Source organism: Ambystoma mexicanum, chromosome 5p (genome assembly GCF_040938575.1).
Source record: "Ambystoma mexicanum isolate Mex_15411 chromosome 5p, UKY_AmexF1_1, whole genome shotgun sequence".
Classification (NCBI taxonomy): Eukaryota; Metazoa; Chordata; class Amphibia; order Caudata; family Ambystomatidae; genus Ambystoma; species Ambystoma mexicanum.
The window spans coordinates 992,812,529-992,833,468 of NC_090930.1; positions in this window are offsets into that span (position 1 = coordinate 992,812,529).

The following is a 20,940-nucleotide window of genomic DNA, read 5'->3' on the forward strand; positions in this document are numbered from 1 at the left end:
GCACTATTTCTAGAAGACAAGGACTACATGCTGGGATTCAGTAAGATCTCCACAAAATGCAGACCACGTGTTAGGTCACCCTCTAGCCTGGCTAAACATAACCAATTGTGTTACCATTTATTGTTCTCAGTTTGGTTGTTTTGACATAACCAATTGTGTTACCATTTATTGTTCTCAGTTTGGTTGTTTTGCATTAAATATCTGTTCTATCGCTTGTCACTATAGGTGGTGGTCACAGACTATTCTCAAAGCACTATTTTGTTAAAGCTTTGTACATTTTCAACTGAGTTGTTAAGCTTTGTATATTTTCAACTGAGTTGTCAATACAGTCCATCCAAGGACTTGTGAATACTAAGCACTTTCTACCCTTAATGGAAGGAATCCCCTTCCTTTTAGAAAAGATTACAAATGCATGACTTTGAAATGCATTTTGCAGCAAAATAAAATATAAGCTGTATTTTCTATTTACTATTTTGTTGTCTGAACTCTTTCAAATTCTATGAGTACTACTACATTCAAAGTGATTCTGATTGTATGAAGACATGATTAAGTAAATTCAGGTCTACTGAAGCCAATTAGTAGACCCCAAAATTTCAGACGTCAGAGAAAAACCCCTTTGTACCTAGTGTTATCAGCCCACAGCTCTGACGCTCTCAGGGCTATCCCTTCAGTTATATAAACTTAGATATAGCACCGTGCTATAATAGGGATCCTCTAATTTCTAGCACCTAATTCAGTACCCACAGCCTATCCCATAGGCCTCCGCGTTTTTACACCCACCAAGGGTTAGCATGCTATCTTTCCTATTGGGCATTCACTATCCATACCTACAACATGAACCAAATGCTATCCTTCACAGAGGAAGAGATCGATAACATCATAGAAGGTCCTTCTCTCTTCAACATGGCAGGAGCACAGCAACACATTGCCTCCACAGCGACAGGAGATGTGCTTTTAAATCTAAAGAAAAAGTGCTTCCGGACGGAAGTACATGGTCACTTTCTCAGGGAATATCTCAGAGTAAATCGTGTACCCATGGGATTAATAGTCAGAAATGAACCAGCACTATTTCTAGAAGACAAGGACTACATGTTGGGATTCACTAAGATCTCCACAAAATGCAGTCCACGTGTTAGGTCACCCTCTAACCTGGCTAAACATAACCAATGGTGTTACCATTTATTGTTCTCAGTTTGGTGGTTTTGACATAACCAATTGTGTTACCATTTATTGTTCTCAGTTTGGTTGTTTTGCATTAAATATCTGTCCTATCACTTGTCACTATAGGTGGTGGTCACAGACTATTCTCAAAGCACTATTTTGTTTAAGCTTTGTATATTTTCAACTGAGTTGTTAAGCTTTGTATATTTTCAACTGAGTTGTCAATACAGTCCATCCAAGGACTTGTGAATACTAAGAACTGTCTACCCTTAATGGAAGGAATCCCCTTCTTTTTAGAAAAGATTACAAATGCATGACTTTGAAATGCATTTTACAGCAAAATAAAATATAAGCTGTATTTTCTATTTTCTATTTTGTTGTCTGAACTCTTTCAAATTCTATGAGTACTACTACATTCAAAGTGATTCTGTATGTATGAAGACATGATTAAATAAATTCAGGTCTACTGAAGCCAATTAGTAGACCCCAAAATTTCAGACGTCAGAGCAAACCCCCTTTGTACCTAGTGTGACTTATTGAAAGGCAGTATTTGGGCTGTGATTAATGGACACTTGTGATATACAGTTTTGCTTGTTGTGCAATTTTGAAATAACACTATAAATGTATCTTAGACAATCAAGTCCATAATGATGGATATTTGTTAGAAGATTACTTGAAAATAAGTCAATTTTGGATTGGTTATCTAATGATTGCCTGTAAGTAAAGGCACACAGTTGCTTATGTTGGTTTAGAAAATTGGTAAGGGCAGTGGTCCTACAGGGGGACCAGACATTTCCAGTGCAGCTGTTAACTAAAGCTAAGGAAGACAAGCAACTCTATTGGTTAATGTTGTGTTAAAGGATTCTTAAAAAGAGTAGCGGAAGGGGGATCATATTAGGTACCTGAGTTTTCATTAGTATTTGCAAATACCATTGCGTCCAATATAACGATGCCCTGTGAATTTTAGGCGCATCTACTGTGCTCTCCCCTAAAGTTCATACCCAGTGCCCAGTACATAGTATCTTTGTTTTTTCCTTATTACATCATTAAAAAAAATTGAAATCAAAAATACAAACAAATGTTGGAAACACAATGCTTACTTGAGTACTTGGGTAATAATGCACTGCTTCTACGGTATTGGAATGCCAAATAGTGTACATACGAACAAAATGATGAACACATATTTCAAAGTTTATATGTTTGGCAAATGAACAGCAAATGCAATAAAAACATTGGCTTTTTGCCCATAGGTGATTATTCTCCTTACTACAGTGCAATAGTTCATTATCAACCACCATATGAAGGAGGAGTCTTTTGAACACTCAAACATTCAATTCGAACTCTGGCAACACTGATGGCAATAAATACAAACATTACTTAACATGATTAAACCAAATGAATGCTCCATTACAGCATACAGGATTTATGCTGATCAATTCGGGATTGAATGTCCAATGATTGTGCAGGAAAAGAAAAAGAGGCAAACATATGATTCAATTCTGCTGTTTCCTGTTGACATCTTAGACAACATGAAGGTTTCCTAAATGTCCATTTACGCAGCATCTCTGGAGAATGGTACTTTTGAAACCATTCTCTATTGATAGGAATCCCTAACTTATGTATTCATTTATCCCTTAGCGCAGCTGAGGCACTGACCATGGATTGACTGTATTTTCAGTATAAAGTCTCTAGTCTGACAGGTATGGAATGCATGAGTAATATCCATGCTGAAGAAGTTTCAACATGCTGCAGTTTAATTCCTAAGTGAAGGATGTAATCACATAATTGCAAATATGTTCAAAAACCCAACTGCTGCAGCACCAAATTCCATTTGTACGCCATAGACGTATTTACAACAGGCCTGACTAGGCCCAGGCCTAGGGCGGCAGTTTGCCAGAGGAGCAGCATTTTATTTAAGTTTATTTTCTATTTACTGTTGTCATTTTTTAAAATAGAAAGCCCATTGTGCTCCTCTGAGTCTGGCTGATCGACAGCACTGCAAGAAATGTTGCGTTGTTAGCAGTCATTCCACGCTGACAGCTAAAGTCTTTGATGACAAAACATGTATATATACTTGATATCTGCAAAAGCTTTCCCGTTAGGATGACTTTTTTTTTTTAAAGAACGAAACGCATACCAAACCCAGCGTGCTTTAGGTATTTAGTTATTCAGTCATACAACTCTCACAGCCATATAAGACAGATATAAATCTTTTTGGTCATTCTAATCTTTCCTGAATGCTCTTTAACGTGCAAAACATCAAAAACCTCATTGGTTTTATTGGTGCCACTTCACATTATCTTTGGATTTTTTCTAAACAATACACACACATAATGTGTCAAGCAATCACTTTTATATTCAAATACACAACATGTATTTTTTAAACTGCTGTAAAAAGTAGGGTTTTCCCTTCAGAAAAGTAAAGGTTAAAAATGATGCATCATATTACAATATTAAATGCATGTCTATGCTTAACATAAGCACAGAGATTCGACAGGTGGCACTAAAATGATGTTCAGAAGCAAGTACCACAGTTCAGAGGTCTGTGGCCGGCCAAAAGGTGCAAGCATAAAATAGACCATGGAGAAGTTAAAATGGCGAAGAGTAAATCTGAATACGCAAGTGCATCAATAAACCTGTGAAAGGATACCCAAAGCCATAGAAGGGTGAGAACAAAAACTGTGTAACAAAGGTACATACTATTTCACAGCTATAAAGGTGTCCCGTAAAGACATCCATTCAGCCATCTTTACAGAAGCTGCTCAGTGATAAGCAGGCAAATGGCATCCCTGCTGGGGTTATCATGTATCTTTGATGACATTCTGCTGCACGCTACCAGGAGAACCAACTGCAAAGTGGTATACACGCATTTCGTCAACCACTTTTTCATCGTGGAACTTTTCATCGTCGACCCTTTTTTCGCCAACATTCTTTTTGAATTTTTTTTTTAGGAGGGGGGTGTTTGTGGAAGTTGGGGTATGATTTAAGTAAGGGGGGGGTTGGGTGGGCGCAGCCCCCCATAAATAAATTAAAAAAACAAAAATGTTGGCGATGAAAGGGTCGGCGATGAAAAGTCCCACAATGAAATTTCGTTCGGCGAAATAACGTAGAACCCTGCAAAGTATGTCACACAATGCATTACTGTGATGCTTATAAGTAATCTTTACATTAATTTTAAATACAAGGTACTGTGAAACAGTACTACAAACAACAGCAGGAAATGTACATCTATACCCACACATCTCAAAATGTTCCTATGTATTGTACAGTCCAACCAACTCTACGGAGTTGGCAAACATTTTAAATGACCTTAAACGCAAGCTGGCAAGACCCATTGACTAAACCACACCCACAAAGGTGATATTGTGCTGGAACGCCTGATCCATTGCTCAATTTTACGCTTAGAGTGTTGGGTATTTTGACCAATTGCACAAACAGCAATGATGTCAAATGTATGTACCACTTTGTTTAAGCGATACTTGCCTTGTGCAGCTACGAGGAAGGATATTTCTTCCCACACATGAATGTTCGGGGTCACCTAATTCCTTAATCCACGGTGAGAATGCACAGATAAATATTCCAGAAACCTTCTCCTACTGTCTTCACTCTACTGAGGTGTTTATAGCCAGGCAGAGTTTACAGAATTCACTTGCAATTTTGCCATATTTTAATGGTGATCCAGCCCCAGGGATTGGAGGTACATCAGCTGTAGCAGGTAACTTGCCTTATGTACATTTTGCCCCCTGCTAACACCAAAGCTGTAACCATGAGAAGGGAGTTGAGTTATTTTTATTGAATATTTTTATAAACTGTGCCTGTACCACTTGCATATATTTCATATGTAATCCTTACCATTTTACAAGACCGGATGTAGAAATTTAATTATGTTGCATTAATATTACAGACCAGTCTAGGTGCTTCTCATAGAGTGACAGCAGGCAATTTGTGAGAGAAACCAGATATTAGCATTGAAACCAGAATTCATCATTCCAACCGTCTCTCACTTGTGTCCAGTTGGCAGACAGCTTATGTTCTTACCACTTTCTCAAAAAGATGGTTTTTGGACTTAACAGAAAGTAGGCAATTAGCCGTAACAATTACCTCTAATGCACTCAACTATAGAGCACACTGCCTTCTCCAAATCTTGGGCAGCAGAGATCTGAAAAAACTCTTTCAACTAACATAACATAGAAGATGACAGGCTTGAACTAATAGGAAGCAATAACTTTCTAATCCCTGCAACCATACAAATATCCTTTTAATGTGGGTGAAGGGGCGTAGTTTGGACAACGTGGACAGAGTTTGTTGAAGGGGCAGAATTTGGTGAAAGTGCAGAGTCTGCCAGAGGTGGAGTAAAGTTGGGGGGTGCACTTATTTGGATACGTGGCAGCAGAAAGCCTACATACGCCACTGAGGACCTCCTGAAAGGATTTATGAAGATTCTCCTGCTAAAACTGACCAAAGGTTTAAAGCATCGTTTATCACCAAATATTACAGTACAAATCATCAAGGACACCAGGTAGGTTACTGTTCCCACAAACATGTAAATACTCAAGGAAATGTGGAAAGAGAAATGCCTACAATGTTGTCTATTTGAAATACCTATACACCAGGAAGTGCAACATTTTGACTCCCTGTATATAAGGAGGAGGTCTATCACCGCCATATGGTTAAGCTAAAATCATTGACTACTGACTTATAATGCTAATAACCTTTTACTCTCTGTACAGATCTGGATGAAGTTTTCAAAAACAATTGTCTGGTACGGGACCCTCCAAACTGGACAATTTAGAGCAACTTCATCAAATGGTTCAAAAGTTATAAAGCATTGCAAGAAAATAAGTGTTCAGCGGCCTTAGCCCATTTATTTTCCCATAGTGAAAAAGGTGCATCAACTGAGTGCACATTGAAAATGGCTGGACCGATTTGCACCAATTGAAAACAAGTTGGGCACAAAACATTGAAAATACTCCTATTTTCATTTGGTGGTAATTCGTACAGTCGTTTTTATAGAATTTGAGGGTTGAAGTGGATGCGCCAAGCCAAAAAAAACTTCTAATGGTTCTTCCAAGTAGCATTGCAACACTGAGGATATTTAGATATGAGAAGCCGCCATGTTGTGTATTGGCTCAATGTGACAACTTGACACAGGGACACGAAAAAGAAAAGTGCTCAAAATTATATTTGGAGGAGGCAAAGGTGTGGTTTCACATCATGGTAGGGGTAGAAAGGGTGATAGATGACCAAATTGTTAGTTAGACACTTTGGCGAGGACTAGTTCTTTCCCGGAGATCTGTGTACCCTCTATGCTGCATCAATTAGATGAGAGACTTGATTTTTTTCCACAGTTTCTCATCTCTTTACAACAATCATATCGCTACTTTCATATATATGCTCTCGATGATAGGTGACAGCACTGGCATTGGTACCCATATTGTTGCCCTTATTCATTAAGAGTTTTAGAATTAGGTACATGTGCACGAGGTAATTTCTGAGGACAAACAAACCATTTTTAATATTTGTAGTTCATTTTATTTTTTGAGCGCTATACACCAAAGCTCTTTAACAAAGTTAAGAGAAGCAGTACAATCCGAGAAACAATTATTAAAAACAAAATCAAAGGGCGAGAAAATTAAATAGACAGCGTGAGTCAAACGAAAGTGACTGGAGTGATGAGAGTTCAGGGAATACAGACGTATATGAGAGGACAAAGAGAAAAGAAAACGTATAGATTAGTTATAGGTGGAGTGGAGTAGATTGAAGTGGGTACCATAAAGGCCAAGAAGAAGAAGACATGAAAAGTAGAACAGATGGGAAAAAATTAGAGATGAGACACACGTTTTAGTGGCATGAAGAGAAAGGAAGGGCTGGGGCTTCCAAATATTAAAAAGATGGAATTGGCAGAAGCAAGAAATAGCAGAAATGTGAGAGGAAAACGTAAGAGAAGACTCAAGAATCACACCAAGGTTCCGAGCGGACAAAGAGATAGCAGGAGAGGCGGGCGCAAAGGAAATAGGGGGGGTAGGAGGTATGTTACTATCAGGAAGTAGAAGACCTGTGTCTTAGCGGGGTTGCAGTTGAGATAATAGTCAGACATCCAAGACTGAATTGCAAGCAGACAGGAAGTATGAGCAGAGTGAATAGAAGGGGCAAAGGAAGGGAAGGAAATGAAAGCTGTGTGTCATTCACATAAAAGTGGTGAGAAAAACTAGGTGATGAAATAATGGAGGCAATAGGAATTGTGTAAAGAGAAAAAGGGTGGACCGAAGACTGAACCCCGTGAGACACCATACTATGGAGAAAAAACTGATGACGTTTGATCAGCTGAGGAGACAGAACATGTGTGACTTGAGAAATACGAACAGAACCAATTTAGAACAGATATTTAACTCACTTAGATAAAATGTTATTCTAGGATGGTGACCAGTATCGCTTTTGAATTAGTCCATTGTCAGCGTTTGTTAGAATACCTCACATAGATATAATTACTCAAAATGACGCTTATGAATTTATGGATAGCAACTGACAGAATCTTTCCATACTGTCATGACAATTTTCATTAGAACAGTGACCATACAAATAGTCACCCAAAATGGCGCCCACAAATTTACAGATGCCATACACAGGGGATGAACATACTCATATCATGAGAACTAAGAGAACTAAGAGGGATGTCAAATTCCATTAATCAAATGCATACAAAATCTCTATAAATAAAGAGAATTTTAGTTTGTGATGCTACTAATAGGTCGCATAATTTTACATTTTGCCGGTAAACCCATTCATTACTAACAAAGGAGATAAAGGGCCTCATTCCGGGTTTGGAGCTCACCATGGAGTAATTAGCTCCATGGTTGCCTCCGAAACCGTCCCAAATCCGGCACGGTGAATGGAGTAATTACCGGTCCATTCCAGGCTTGGAGGGACCGGTAATTCCCCATTCACCTTTTGCCCTTCCCCATTCCCATTTCTGCCCCATAGGGCTCAATGGGAATGGGGAAGGAGGTAATTACGGCACCATAAATTACGGTACCGTAATTACCTCCGAGGTACCTTTGCGGGTCCCGTACTTAACTCCTGCTAAAAGCAGGAGGTAAGGAAGGACCCGCAAAGGGAACTCGGAATACGGAGGTAAGGGATTACCGGCATCGGCACCCTTACCGGTGCCGGTAATCCCTTACCTCCAACCTCGTAATGACCCCCAAAGCCTTTTAACAAAGTGTGAAACACTTTTGGTCTGGTTATTTAGGGTGAAAATAGGTGGACAGTCTACTAGCAAGGCAGTGTGCACAACCTGAAATACCATCCATTCTACACAAACACACTCCTATTTAACAGTCGCATAGAAACAACCCAGACATTGGACCTTACCTGTACAGATACAATAAGTCAGTGCATGCAACCAACCATCCGCAAGCCAACACACACAGACCCCAGCTTCTCCTGGTTCTGGATCTATCCCATCACTCTTGCCTCACTAACCAACCCGTCCTCTTTCTTGCAGAGCCACGTGAGCTCCTGGAGACTGCCCTTGGGTGGTAGTGCTGCACGGTATAAATCAACATAACATAACTTCCCTTACACTACTGATACAATAATAATGATTTTATTGTACTTAGAAGAAAAAGTACGTTCTGTGTTTAACTTTATTTCATGCATACTATTTTCTGATTTTTTTTAACTTGATTGGCTTTAAAAGATGTTTGGGGTACTAATATAAGCAAGCCTTCTAAACATATGCACATGTATATTGGAACTGAAAATGTACAGCCACCGTTCAAATTGTACAGTGAATGATGTCACATCTGGCATCGTAATATTACATTAACTATTTATTAAATTGAAAGCATTAGTAGAGGACTGTTTAATTACCGAATCCCACACATATTTATTAGTAGGATTTGTAAATATACCTAATATTGAAAATAATTGACAACATTTCAATAATAGGAACAACTGGTAAATCAGTTTCTTCACATGTTCTACATTTGTTTGATGGATTTTGGAACACTATTGTCTCATTACATTTTTTCTTGGTTTGTTGTGTTTTTTTAACCAAATTACACATGGTGTTATTGTACTGTCATGTGTCATTTCTTGTAAATGATAAAAGTAATAATATGTGATCAGGGATTGGTTAAAATGTATTGCCTTGAACGTATTTAACAAAATAGGCCCAGATGAACGCACATGCTAAAGGCAGTTGATTTTTACTCTGCTCGGTGTGAAAATGTGTTGGCTATTTGAATTAATTTTGATATGTAGCCGAGGGATTTAACTAATTAAGCTCCAACAAGTTATAGCGACTATCCCCTTGAATGCACCTCTTCATATCATACAAAAGCTCATTGGGTAAAGGATAGAAGCAGTAAAATATATGCAGGCCCGCAATCCCATCAAGAGGAAGTCTGGCATCTAGAATTTTAGGTTTTTCTACCTGAAATATTCAGGACGCCTACTGCTCTACAGCTATATCATAGTGGCATGTATTGTGTTGCAATAAACTTAAGAGAGACTAGAGGTAATATTTCCTATGACCGATAGTGAACAGCCCTCTATAAACAGAACTCTTAAACAATACACAATGTGCACTCGGTCCCTTGCTTCCCCAAGTCCATATTTGGTTGAACCTTACTGTATGAGGTTAATAGCCATTAAATTCTCATACTACACCACATTGTATCAAAAAATAGTATTTTATTTTTCATATTTCAACAGTAAAAAACTTTTTTTCTTTTATCTTTTCTTCTTCACAGTTCCAATTTTTTAATCTTTTTTAAAAAGGAGTATTTCTGATAGTATGCAAATCACAATATCTGCACCATTACCATGCAATATCGTTGTATACATTTAATCTCATGTAACAGTTGACCATTTAATAATTAGCAAAAATTCATCTCTTAACCTGGATCTACAAGTTGCTCACCCCTATCGTCGAGACAAGCAACCCAGTCCGTAAAAACCTTTCACTTATTCTTCCTAAAAATCATGCTTACTTTCATACCACATCCATACCATACCCGACATGTTTCATTCCTTACACACTTACACACTATTGACAAGGAAATTCTTCAGGGGTAAAATTTACAGAACATTCAATTAAATGCACAATCGTATCAGTCTTCTTGTAGACTTAATTTCTTGCGGGGTCAGCTTTCAATGAGATCCCATCGCACTTTTCTTTAGGGTCCAACCTTCAAAAACGAATACACTGTGGGAAGCAAGTGTGGGATAATCGAAATTTAGTATTCGAGATAATATCCCGGTCGACATTTATATTATGCACAACCTGCTATGTGTCAATCATCAGCGGAAGGGTGTCATTACTTAGACCATCACCTTCTTTACATCTGTTATATCTTCACACCTCCACCCCTATCTGCAACTAGGTCCTTCAAGACCACACCCATGCTGTTATCACTTCAGGTCTAATCTTTAACTACGACACTGAGTATTTCACAACTTTATAATCAATTAACCCAATCATGCGGTACATTTAAGTTGTCCAAGTCTGTCTATGAATTTGCTTTACCTTCTACAGGCTGACTTCTTCTTATGTGTCTTCTTGGGGGGTCCCCCTCGATTTACAATCCTCTTCCTAGTTAAAGTCTGTCTGATGTTGGGGTGTGCTTGGCTCTCAACTGGATACCACTATCTGCGATCACTGGGAGGCATTCCTATTTAAGACAAAAACACAGGTAAACCAATCTGTGTAGCTTGGCTTGATGTTTATTCTATTTGTCAGTTCATTGTGCTCAAAACAACCCTGCATATCTGTATACTGACCTAGCGTGATTACTTTGTGGATTCCTGTTCTATTTAATAGTTGACTTTATCCCGTGCCGCTCCTCATTTAGATAAATCTTCTAAATTTTCTCACGTGGGATGGGACGACTCTCTATATATAGTTTTCTAGAATGGAGAGAGGCACATCAGGTACTCGGTCGTGATTCTTCTTCGTACCGCTGTTCATTTAAAATTAGAGTGGGGATATCGCCAAAAGGCTTTATGCTCTTACCTTTAACGAGCTTGCCTTTGCTGCCTTGTACGGGGTTACAGTCGCTGCTCACATGTGGCTGTCCTCTCTCTCAAGTCACACTCCTATCTCCGCCTGGTGTCCGTTTCTACCTGTTCTCATTACGTTCTCTCGCTTGTTATTGGATTTCGCCCCCCACATGACCAATTAGTCACGTGATCGGGAGACAGCACCTTAATGGTCTCTTTCTCTTTAAAGACTATGTCATAACCTATCTTGCCTTCGGCCCCCATTTAGCCCAGCCAAATGTGGTCGCTACATCATCCCACCGCACGGGAAAACCTCATGGTTTCTATTGAAGTCGGCAGCCGAAACTCCATCGGCATTGGCTGACACATATTTCCCGCTACGTGAGTATCGTTGGTTTAGTTTTTAATGTCCAAACATCCTGCGCCGTTCATTTTTTCTTAACGTTCGCTTAACATCGTTTCAACTCGATGGTTAATGTCATTTGTTATTTGACTGGCGGGTCACCAACACCGCGCCACAGCATTTCCCCACATTGTAGTCGTGATCGTATGATATTCACGGGGGTATGTGCACGACAAACAACCACTACTGATATTCCTGATTGAGTCATTTGAATATGGAAGGGGGACCCATGGGAGTGGATTTTAGGGTTCCCTTACAAAACTGGCTATACCACATTGACTGTTTCCTACTTCCTGTTGGACCTTACTCTTGGTCGTTTTTTCTTCACAGTCATCCTAGAGAGGTTGTACATAAAACAGCACAGGCCAGAGTTGATTTTATTTATTCACTCTTCTCGTTCAGTCCCAATTCTGTACTTTTTGTGAGAAAAATTTATTCTTTTTCTTTCTGTGCTAACTTTCTCCTGTCAAGGTTCAAATCATTCGTCGGTCTAACCACATAGACCACAGACCATCTTAGTTCCTCTACTTTGTGTATCATTTCAATGAAATGTCCCACAAGGGGAGCCGAATGGACTCTATTTCTTATGCAGCTTTTATGCTCTGTGATACGGATTTTAATTTTTCTTTCCGTCTTCCCTATATATATCTTATTACAGGGGCACCAGATGACATATACAACAAACACCGAGTTGCAATTAGTCAGAACTTTCTGCTTCCAAGGGTTCTTTAGACCTAGATCGATTTCCATGGTTTTTTTTGTCTGTTGGCAGCAGGTACACGATCCACATGGGTAATGCTCTTCTGGGGCTCGCATCCCCCAGGTCTCTGTTAGTGTCATTTGTGGTTTGATCTGTTTAGTAATATCATTCCGCATAACCTGATCTTTTATAGATCTACTTCGTCGGAATGCCATCAACGGTCTCTGCAGAGGTACTTCGCCTTTCTCAAGAATCCCCCAATTACGGTGGATTATTTTTTTAATTCTATTAGATAGATTACTAAACGTGTTAACAAACACTAAGTTATCTTTATTTTTCTCTCTTGGGTTTTGCTCGAGAATGGCTTCTCTGTTGTTATTATCTGCCCTCTTCATTGCTTTTTTTGTCAATTTAGCCGGGTAGCCTCTTTCGTGTAGGTTCGGCCTCAATTTTTGTGCTCCTTCTCTATAATCTGCACTATTAGTGCTGTTCTTTTTTAGTCGAATGAATTGACCAAAGGGCAGGTTGTCACGCGTGTGCCTCGGATGGAAACTTGTATAGTGCAACAAAGTATTGCGATCCGTGGATTTTTTATATGGTTTCACAAAGAGTTCTCCCCTTGCTGGATCCACCTTGATGGTAATATCCAGATAGTTAATCTCTACCTTGCTTGTGCTTTCCGTGAATCTTAAATGTTGGTTTTGATGGTTAATCCAATCGAAGAAACTGGTTGCCTCGTCTTCATCACCCCTCCAGATGATCAACACGTCATCTATATACCTCCTCCATACCAATATGTTCTTCTTGTATGGATTAGTCTCGTTATAGATGCAGTGTTTCTCAAAGGCTTCCATATACAGGTTCGCAATACTTGGGGCTAGGGTGGCTCCCATGGCCGTGCTCTGTATTTGTTTGAAGAATGAACCATTAAAATGAAAATAGCTTTCCATAAGTGTCATCTCGGCACACCACATAATGAAAGACACTGGAGTGTTGGTGTTCATCGTTTCTGTTAATAATCTTTCTTCCAATACCTCAAGCGATGCTCTATGTGGTATATTTGTATACAGAGCTATTACGTCTAGGCTGATCAACATCTCAGATTTGCTGTCAAAAGGTCTACCTTCCATCTCGTTTATTATCTGTGTTGTATCTTTTACAAACGAGGCCATCTTCCTCACCATTGGTTGCATAAAGTGATCTGCAAATTTAGAGAGTGGCTCCAAAATTGAATCACATCCCGACACAATCGGTCTCCCTGGTGGTCTAGTCAGAGATTTATGTATCTTGGGGAGTATGTAGAATTGTGGAGTCTTTGGTTTATCGACAACTAGAAACACAGCTTCTTTTTTCGTTATCCATCTTCTTTCTTCCGCTTTTGTTACCTTTTGATGGATTAGTTTTTCCAATTTGAGCGTAGGGTTTTCAGCCAATTTCTGATAGTTGTTGCTGTCGTCCAGTTGATTCATACACTCGTCTATATAGTTCTTTCTGTTCAGGATAACCGTGGCTCCACCCTTATCTGCTTTTCTGATTACTATCTGGTCGTTGAAAAGTAATGTGTTCAGGGTGGTTTTTTCTGCCTGGGTGAGGTTTTGAAATGTTTTCTCTGTCTTAGTTTGATCTTCCAAAGCGGTGACTTCTTGGATCACCCTACTTTCAAAAACTCGTGCTTCAGCCGTATGTGTTTGTGATGGAGGACAGTATTCAGATTTCCTATGTATTGCAGTTGATCAAGGCCTTTGAATACCTGTGTGCCATGACTAAGATCCAGAGTCACCAATCCCACATGTTGTGGTCGTGGATGGGCTGAAGGACATGAGAGTGGGTGTAATGGACCAGCTGCCATTGAGGTAATTCAGATAAAATATGTTACACATGTGATGACTGCCATTGCACATACCATAGTGACGTATGTCTGATGAGACTGCCTATTACCACAGGTTGCGGACATACTTAGGAGTCACCTTTTTTAGGCTTGAGGCATGGATGGATAGGTCCATTACCAGACTCCATTGGCTGATGGGCAGGAGGCATGGACTGCCACCCTTCTTGCCAGGAAGGACCTCCTGCCCCTGATGTTCCCGATCATCATCCATGGTTCCTTGTCTCACTGTGGCTGCTCATTTGAAGGATCCCCATATGACACATCCTCTGTTGCCTCATTGTTGAACAATTCATCCTGTCCAGGATCTTTGCTCTTGAGTGTTGGCATGTTCTCATGGTTTGTTATGTTCCCAGGGTTTGTTGTGGGGTGGTATCTGTGAGGAGTGTGGATGATTCCATGGCAAACATTGATTCAGGCAGTGCTGCATCACATACGTACACATTCCACATTACATGAATCTTCATGCATTATTGAGTGGGCACTCTCATGCTTAATGGGTCCCTCCCCCACTTTCAAACAACTACCCCATCTCACCCTGCAATCCCTACTTACACCGACCACACTCCATTCACTACATTCTGCATCAAATCCCAGTACAACCAAACCTGTCCAGTCATGTACACACATGTACATAGTCACCTAGTTGCTCAGCCACATTGTCCAGTCCCTGGATTCCCACATTGGTTAATGCAAGAAGTTTCATGACTGCCTTCCAAATTAGTTTGAGGGTTGGTGTACTGCAGGGTCTGACACCAGTGCCACTGGCACTTTCCCTTGCATGGGCCACCACTTCTCTAGCTCTTACCTTGATGTCAGCACAGCCTCTTTACATGTACTTCACAGTATGTGTGAACACGCCAAGGAAATGTATGTCGGTGGTCACCTCTATCTGCAGGGCATTGTGCCCTGCCATACTGATCTTATTATTTCCTGCATATGTTTAAACGCGTATTCTCATACGTTTAAGGTGAGGCCCGGCCACAGGAAGATGGGAGTCTCAGCTAAAGAATGTAAACAAGGAAAAAATAAGAGAATCCTGAATGAAAAGGAAAAGAACTGGGCGAAGGAAATGTCTATAAAATGGAAAGATGTGTTCACAACGGTCCACTTCCAACAGTCATACTTGAAGACAATAACTATTACATAAGAGAAATTAATTCTAAAACGCTTTCCACTGCTGTGTCCAAATTACTCAGAGGTGAGAAAGTGGGAAAGTCAAATTTGGTTGGCGTCCTGAAAAATATAATGTATGCAAGCTTATCTAGGGGCTGCCTCGGAGATCAGAGACTGTGAGAGAATACAAGGGGATAGTGTTTTAACTCTGGAAGGGGGCAAACGTTTGAAGGAACAGGGTGAATATTCGCTTGGTCAAGAATAGTCTAGGATAAGCACCCACACAGGGTGCCAGACGGAAGCCTCATCATAGAACAACAGTTAAAGGTGAGGCAGCAGCAAGATCAAAGTCTCTCCTGGATTCAGAGGACTGGGGAACAAGTGCCAGCCCAATACATGTACTGAATAGTGGGCGCTATGGAGGACAAATACATATGAAGCACCCTACGGGACAGGGGGAAAGAGGCTCTCCCCACTGTAGTGACGGTAGGCCAGGTACCCAAAGGAAAACACCAGTAGCCCCGTTGCACGGCAACCATATTGTCAGAGAAGGTTCAGTTCTCATTGACACTGGTGCATCAGTAAACATAATGTCCTCGGCACAATTCAAAAACATTACGACTGGCAAACCCCAAAGTTAGCCTTTTCATATACGGAGGTTCACATACACTGCCTGTTGAGGATGCCTTCCACAGTAGAATTGGCCATGAGCAATGCTCAACTCCAGCAACCTACTATGTAAAACTCTTGACCCACTTAAGACCTTTCTTCTGGCAGGCAAATGCTGAGACCATCGCAAGAGCCATAGTTGGGGCAAAGATCGATTACTGTGGCAGCCTCCAGGCCGGATTGGGAAAAACCGACTCTAATAGACTTCAAGTAGTCCAGAACGGGGCCGTCTGGGTCGCCACGGGCCTGGCGCAGCGTGACCACGTCTCAGTTGCCCGACGTTCCTTACACTGGCTGCCGATTGAAGCCTGCGTCAAATTCAGAATTTTAACGATTGGATTTAAAGGCAGACTTGGCATAATGCCCAAATACCTGCTAGATCAAATCCAAGACAAAGCTAACGCTAGGGTCCTTAGGTCCAGTAACCAGAACTTGTTATCTCTTCCAAGCTGCAAACTTAAGAAGGTGGAGAATGGGACCTTTTATATTGTAGCTCCCAAACTCTGGAATCTGCTTCCCCCCATGCTTCGTCAGCAATCTTCGGTCACCCCCTTCAAGAAGATCCTTAAGACCCATCTCTTCTACTAATCAATCTCTCTCTTATTCATGACCGGGTACTATTACATCCTGAGGTACTGATCTCCTTGCCCATTTGCCTCAGCTTTACTTCCTTTTATGTATATTTTTTTTGTTATTTCTCACGCCCTCACGCCTCAGGGTTCATGGCTGCGCGTTATAAATTGAATACATTTAATAAATGTAACCACTGAAACCATGGACACTCTTAAGTGGGCCGAGATGATAGCTCAGAGGCAACGTGTTTGCCTTGGAATTGGTTCCATATGTTAATATCCCAGCAAATATATCGCCATATTTATGTAGCTATATTAAGCCATGGAACCTGCGGGGAACACCCCTGCAGCTCCCATCATTTCTTTAATGGAGCGGGGGGGACCGCCACAACCCCTGGTCCCAATAACTCCATAAATTATCCCCACTAATAAAATCGCCTATGACCTTATCCCACGACCATATTTACGGCAGTATTATTGGTGGGGATAACATTACCTGATACCGTGGAATCAAGACCACTCATAGCAACACAGGTTTGTATCCTGGTCCCGCACTTACAGACTGGTCTCTGGTATTAAGCGTGTTCAAAAAGATGAATTAATTAAGTTACGGCACAGCCGAACAACTGTGCCTGGATCATTTAGCATTCAATGTGTACCAAACAACAAAAATAGAGGATCTCATTCAAACACTTCAAAATCTTTTCTAAGGTTGTCTGCAAGGCCAGGAGGTCAGACTCCGTACTGACCCCAAAGAACAGCAGGTCCTCAGGGACCAAACAATACAGTTGCACCTGCAGAAAAAAATGAAGCAAGAATTGCGCAGGTTGGAAGATGCCAATATCATTGAGAAGTGGACCCTCCCCGGGGTATCCTCAATCATGGTGGCCGAGAAGCTCAAGAAACTGTAAGAAGTTTGCATATGTGTGGATATGAGGCTACCAAACCATGCCATAAGAAGAGAGGGACACCCAACTCTCACTCTAGCAGACTTAATTGCTGAAATGGGACACGATAAAAACATGCAGCACTCGAAAATACCAAGCTGGTGCTCATTGAAGACACGACCATGACATTTTTCAACTTTCCAAGCAATCACAGATAATTGGGAATGCTAGCTCCATAAGTCTAGGACCTGTTCTTGTGCAACTGGATCACCAGGGAACCAGGCACCACATAGCATTTGCGAGCAAGGCACTTACACATATGAAATGGCTGTATTCACAAATAGAACTGATAGTGCTGGCCATTCTGAGGGGGTTTTGACTCTTCCACGTCACTGACCAGAAGCCACTTCGGCCAATAATGCAGCAATCTGCACAAAACCTCATGTGAAACTGGCACACGGGCTACCCAACTTCAAGACTATAGTGTGACTATTCTCTTCAGAGCAGGTGCAGGCAATCCTACAGACTACATGTCCAGGCACCTATCACATCAGGCTAACGAGGCACATAGGGTTGACAATGCCTCTGAGGAATTGGTCAACATGTTCACAAGATTGGCAGTACTTAAAGCAATGTCAATGCAAGAAATTGCTGATGCCACCGCTCGAAATACTGGGATGCAAGGGAATATTGAGCAACAGCACGCTGGACAATGGTATTCCTTTCTGCTAGATCATGTTCATCGTACCTAAGAAACATTGGCATTCTTACAAGGGATGTCGAGAGTCTGATCTGAGCTGTTGGTGGGCTATAAAGTCATTATACAGTGAGGTACCAGGCTGGTCATCCCACCAACGATCATACAGATAGTGATCTAGCTCATTCGGGACATCAGGGATCCAACAAAACCAAAGATTGTGTAGCGAGAAGGTCTGGTTCCCTGAGCTTGAAAAACTAATGGACAGCCTGGCCAGCTTTCGGTGGTGGCAAGCTGCCATAGTTCAGGCACAGCCAACTTAGATAAGAGTCCGCACAGATAGCCACAAAGCCGTGGCAGGTTATAAGCATCGACTTTGGCACAGTGCATCCTAGTCTAGATACCCCTTAGTATGGTGTGTACAATTGCCAGCTGCACAAGTAAACATTCCAGTCCCAGAAAACCTCTTTGCAGCACATGCCTTACCAGCATCCATAAGGTCAGACAACGGCTCACCATTTCAAGTCTAAAGGTTTGAAGTATGTGCACGATTCTATTAGATACATCACCAGCACTTTACTCCCTATTGACCCAGGAATAAGGGGCACATAGAATGTTTTATGCAAAGCTTCAATAAAGGTTTCAGGCTAGCTAATACAAAAGGGAATCCGTAGAAGCAGCGTTCACTTATTTACCTATGGCATAAGGAACATTTCCCCACACTTCCACGGGAGAGGCATCGTCAGAAGCATTCTGGAATAGCGAGGTACGATCCATTAACACTGAGCATGGATACAGCCCACTGAGCACAGTTGTTGTATTTCAAACACACTGAAAGCAACTTCACAACAATCAGAATTAAGCTGCTCGAAGATAACTGATCCCTTCCCTGAGAAGAGCAGGAGACCAAGTGTTGCTTTGAAACAGGCGACACCAGCACAAGTTGTATCTTCTGTATGAGACAACGCCATGGACAATAATAGATCGAAAGGGATCCATGGTCACTGCTGAAGGTCATGGAACAACTCAGAACTGTGGCTGGTTCCGAAGGCTACTGGAGTCGGTCTGTGAAGGTGCAGCCAGATCACCAGTACTCTCACAAAAGAAGCTGAAGAGGATGACTACGAAAAAGGCGTTCATCGATCACAGAGAGGTTCCCCAGTAGCAGAGGAAGAGTGAATGACTTCTGTGAGCAGGACACCCCAGAAGCGGGGCACGTATGAACTCACCTGAGATGGGAGGCCCACCAAAGCAGCGGCTCATCCTGATGCCCCCGCCAGGAGCACCGTCAAGCGTCCACCACATTTGAAGACCATCTACTAGATCTGTGAAAGGCCAATGAAGCATATGTTTGAGTGAACATCACGTTTGCATTAATGCTGGGGAGGGCTGCTGTGATGCCAAGCTTCCCATAGCAGGACATGAGGCGCCAACAGGAAGTCATGTGATGTGAAAAATAAACAGAGCCGCACCCTTCAGGGGGCTGGCCGTTATAGTTTCATTCCATGTGTGAATCATTATTACGGTGCTGTTTGTTCAGGATCCAACGCAGCACCTAGCACCCACCATCCATCTCCCAGATATTCGGCATTGTCTCCTTTTTTATCACACTTTACAGCACAAGGTCCCTTTGACAAACTGTATGAGTGCACTCTCTACAGGTGCATGGAGCCCTCAATTACTCCAAAAATGGCCAGAATCAAATGTAAGAATTTCAAGCTTTTATTATGATGAAGGAGCTGTCCCCAGCATCTAGCGCCCAAGCACTCTGCTCATTATCGTTCTTTAACACTTTGGGCATGATTCATGGAATTGTTTGCATGCTGAAAAGTGACTATGCGCACTTTGTAGCACGCAAAACCTCTTTTCCAGATTCATGCATCAGACTTTGTATGTATTTCTGGGACTTTGCGTGTGTCCATCACGTCTTTGCGTGAAGTCGAGCACTTAGCGCGACACTCCACGCACAGTGTGGGATGGGCCTACGCAAATAAATGAATAGGGGGCGGAGCATGCATATTCCCCATTCTGCCAGCAAAATGAGCAATAATGTGGCCCTGCTGAGGGACGGGCCATGCAGTGAAATCGCAAGCCCAGTCAAGCGCAAAGCTAACCAAATTCATGGAACCCAACACACAACCTCACATCAGGAACATTTATATTTAAAAATATGGACTCACCGCCAATTCATGGGAGGCACGGAGCACTGTGCACATTTGATCCAGCGTGCAAAGGTAAGGTTTACACAGCAATTTGGGGGTGACGGCATTTAGTTGAAGTGCCACCTGTAGTTAGGGATGATCGTATGCAGATTAGCAGGTGCAGCCTTGAATTACGGGGGTTTGCATGCAGGTTTACTGGCCTCTGCCTTGTGCTAGACAAAATGGTACGCAGATTATCGGGGTGCTGTTTTGTAGTACAGGGGTTCATACGTAGTGTCGCTGGGTGCTGCCTTGGGTGTGGAGGGATGGCTGGCTGTATCGCTGGGGTGCTTGATGGTTGGGACAAGGTTGGCGCAAAGGTTCATATATGTTGCTGGTTTCGATTTGCGTGTGGAAGTGTTGTGGGCGTTCCGGCCTCTACTTGCGCCTTGGGTTACTTTGCAGTTATTTTCCCATGAATAAACGGAGCGCACAAAGGAACTTTTGAGCACAAGTAGACACAAAGTTGTTTTACTTGCACAATATTTTGCTGCGTCTTTGAGCTTTTGTTTGAATCGGGCCCTTAATAGTAAAAAGGCAATTTGAAAGACTACCTGAGGCACTCTCTTTGCATGGGACAGGCCCTAATCCAGGAATGGGAGGTATTAAAGGAAAGCACATTTGAGCTTTTATTATGATGAATA